At 35.6% G+C, this 4,103-nt stretch overlaps 1 pseudogene; it reads right to left on the reverse strand.

The window, feature by feature from the left end:
• Positions 1-1,318: 1,318 nt before the first annotated feature.
• On the reverse strand, positions 1,319-1,437 carry LOC112481360 (annotated as a pseudogene).
• Positions 1,438-4,103: the final 2,666 nt, after the last annotated feature.

The raw sequence follows: 4,103 nt of genomic DNA on the forward strand, positions 1-4,103 counted from the left end.
TCTAAAGTCTCTAAATGTGTGTGATAAACAAAATAGGGCATGCATATTTTATCTTTGTAACATATTCTCTTCTGTGTCATTTCAAATGAATAATTAATTCCATATAACTTACTAATAGGAAGATAGTAAATTTTTTTGAGGCAAATTGTAAAGCATTCCTCTCCGTAGTTGCTGTAAAAGTTATTTCTCCTTGAAATGTCCTTTAGTTTTGCCTCATAAATGAATAAAAAGCAGTGAGGTTTTTCTAAGTGTGATCGACCCCACCTGCCATCCAGCTGATAAGAATTTCTTCACTGCTTTTCAGAACTGCGATGTTCCTCAGGCTTCTGCCTAGTACGTGACTCTCATGAGCAGTCACTTACTCCTCCTGCCTTCCACGTGTAAAAGTTGAAAAACATGTGGACAGAAAGGAAATAGCTCGCTAAGATTAGCATTCTCCCTGACGAGAAATTTCTTAGGACCTTAACCTGGACAGAAAGAAGACATATAAGAGTAAGAGTTAAGATATGTTTAACACCTCCAATAATTGGTGTTTTATGCCATAAAAGAAGTATAAAATATAAATAACCGATTTGAAAATTATATATATTTGAAGATTCCAATCTTAAAATACACTTATATTGGGAATCTAAGGAAGCAAAGGAACAAACTAATCAAAAACGACTCACAAATATAGAGGACAATCTGGTGACAGCCAGAAGAGAGGGGGATTGGGGTGCTGGGAGAATGGGGTGAAGGGTTAAAGAAGTACAAATTAGTGGTTGATAGATGGTCACAGGGATGGGGAGCACGGCATGGGGAATGCAGTCAGCAGTAACGTAATGTCTAGGTGGAGGGCCAGAGGAGAGAAAGAACAATCAAAGGGATTGTTTCACAAACTATATAAATGTCTAACCAATGTCCTGTGTACTTGAAACTAATAATAAAGTAAAATTTTAAAAATATGTATATATATATCGAATACATGAACAATTAAAAATATGACTTTTATCCAATTTTACATTTTGTTTGTCTTTTCTCTATCACCATATAGTGTGCTGATAAAAATTACCAAGACAGTGTCTACAACAGGCAGTAATTTATTCACCTATTCTGTTGACACATACTGCTTATGTTTATACTTTTAAAACATAACCATTTGGGATGATTAATTTTGTGTCAGCTTGGCTATGCCATGGTGCCAGTATTTGATCACATTCTTTTTTATTATTTTATTTATTTTATTTTACTTTTTATTTTTTTAGGCAAGGCAACCCTTGGTTGACCTCACAGATTGCAAGGACCTTGTCAGCTTATTTTTTATTTTTTTTATTTTTTACACCTACAGCACCTGGTCTTCCTAGGTGGTCTCCCATCCAAGCACTAACCAGGCCCAACCCTGCTTAGCTTCCGAGATCAGATGGGATTGGGCTTGTTCATGGTAGCATGGCCGTAGACTAATCAGACACATTCCTGACGTTGTTGGGAAGGTGTTTTTGGAGGTGATTAACATTTGACTCAGTAGGTTTTAAGCAAAGCTTATTACCCTCCAAAACGTGGATGGGCCATATCCAACTGCTTAAAAAACTTAGGAGCAAAGGCTAAGGTTTCCTGGGCAGGAAAGAATTCTGCCACAAGACTGCAACATAGAAACCCTGCCTGAGTTTCCAGCCTGAAGATCTCAGGTTCAAGACCACAGCCTGAGGTCATCCCTGAATGCCCAGCCTATCGGCCTGCTCACTCTGCAGATTTGGGACTTGCAAACCCCACGGCACCTGAGACAATTCCTTAAAACCCCTCCTTCTCTCTTTATAGTTCCCTTTTACTTCTGAGCTTTCCTATTTTTCCATATTTTGTGCATATTTTTCTTTACACTCTTCAGCATAGTTAGAATATCTGTTATAGAAACCTGCATCTGCTAATTCCAACATCTGGGTCATTTTGTGTGTGGCCTTCATTGATAGCTAGTTCCCTTGGGTATAAGGCATCTATTCCTGGTGTTCATATGCTGGTGATTTTGAATCGTGCGATAGTTAATTTTATGCGTTAACCTGGCTGGGCCAAAGGATGCTCAGATAGCTGGTAGAACATTATTTCTGAGTGTGTCCCTGAGGGTGTTTATGGAAGAGATTAGCACTTGAGTCAGTAGACTGAATAAAGAGGATCCACCCTCACAAAGGTGAGGGCTTGAATAGAACAAAAAGGTAGAGAGAGGGTGAATTCTTTCTCTTTTTTGATCTGGGACATCCATCTCCTCCTGCACTCAGAGCTCCTTGTTCTCAGGCCAATGGACTCAGATTGTATCACTAGCTTTCCTAACTCTCAAGCCTGCAGATGACATATCATGGAACTTCTCAGTCTCCGTAATCACATGAGCCAACCCACATAATAAATCTCTTCTTGTGTATCTTTATATATGCTATGGGTCTGTGTCTCTGGAGAGCTCTAACTGAGCTCTTCCGTCATTATGTGTATTATCCAGAGAGCACTTAGATTGATAAATTTATCTTTTTAATACAGATTGTACCACTGACACTGTGAATGATACATTATAGACACCTGGATAATGTTATTTTCTTCCGAAGGGCATACTTTTCAAAATATTTTTAAAATATTAGCCTGCAGTTAGCTTATGAAATTTTCATTAACTTTATTAAAATTTTCATTAGCTTTAACCTTTAAACTTTTGATATTTTGATTATTTCAGATTTCATGCATTGATTTTGATTTTTTTTAAATTATGCATCAAAATATTGTTTTCTTGATAGCTGGAATCATTGACACCCCCTTAAATTTTACACCTAACACGATTATTTTGTTTGCCTCTCCACAGTCGCATCCATCTCAGAGAGGAGGAGGCGCTTGTTCCTGGCCTCGTCCTTATTGCTGTATGCTAGTATGGCCAAACATCAAGGCCCTGACCAGTTGGTCCTATGGATGCTAAATGGCTTCAATACCATGACCTCAAAAGATGAATGTTCCAGTATGGGCTGAATCTCTATCCAGATTAATATTTCTGCAGCTGCCTCTCCTTACACTTCTATTATAGGCACAGACACACATAAAGTCATAAAGATGCTACCACTTTTCCTCATACATGGTACCAAAATTATTTAAGTTCTCTGCTTGTCAGTGAACACAATACCCTTCCTGATCTTACAGAAAACAATGAATCCCTCCATTCTAATTTCTTTCTTTAATTAAAAACATTAAAAAATTGGAAGATCATATTTTTTAATTGACATCATAAAAAATTCTGCTCCAAACTAATAGATATGCATGTGTCCTATATTCTCAACAAATTAACCAATAAACCCAGAGTTTATTGATAGTCATAATTTTTAAATTAAATCTTGAAAACAATGCTGAAATGTTTACTTTTAAAATATTAATTGCAATACTATGACATTAACTCTTATTCTCTTTATTTCACCATTTTCCTACTTGTCGACCACTATAATTTCGATCATTTAAATTTATATATATGTATAATTAGCAGCCAAATTGTGAAAAAATATGTTGTCTACTTATATATTAATATATACATTATTTTTTTCTAATTCAGTCATTGCTCAATCTATTATTTATGTACTCATATACTAGTCTTTGAACACATTTTTTTGAAATTATTTTTCCCTGCTCCTAAGACAGTATAAATTTAGCAGCTAGTAGACTGCCAAAAAGAATCAGTTCTCGTCTATTTCTCACATTATTTGTGACTTAGGAAAAATTATATCTTTGGACCTCCAAAGCTTTGGATTAAACTTCGTAATAATGAAATCATCTTTTATGTTTCTATAGAAAATTAAATAAGATAATGACATAAGTGATGATACAAGATACACAGTGAGTAGCGAATAAAAAGTTATGTTCTTTTGACTGTATGTAACATGGAACTCTATTCCATTTGAAATTTTTTGCCATTGTTGTTTATTGGCCTACTGTGATTCTCTTCTGTCATTATGTGTATTATCCAGAGAGCACTTAGATTGATAAATTTATCTTTTGAAACCTGTGGGTAAGGAGTTGTATGCCGCAGACTAATTTTTGACCTTCATAATGTAGCTAGGTTAATTATCAGTTAATGAAAACCATTTATTTTGCCTATTATAGGTTCCTCAGCA

Source organism: Pteropus alecto, unplaced genomic scaffold, assembly GCF_000325575.1.
Source record: "Pteropus alecto unplaced genomic scaffold, ASM32557v1 scaffold14, whole genome shotgun sequence".
In the NCBI taxonomy this organism is placed as follows: Eukaryota; Metazoa; Chordata; class Mammalia; order Chiroptera; family Pteropodidae; genus Pteropus; species Pteropus alecto.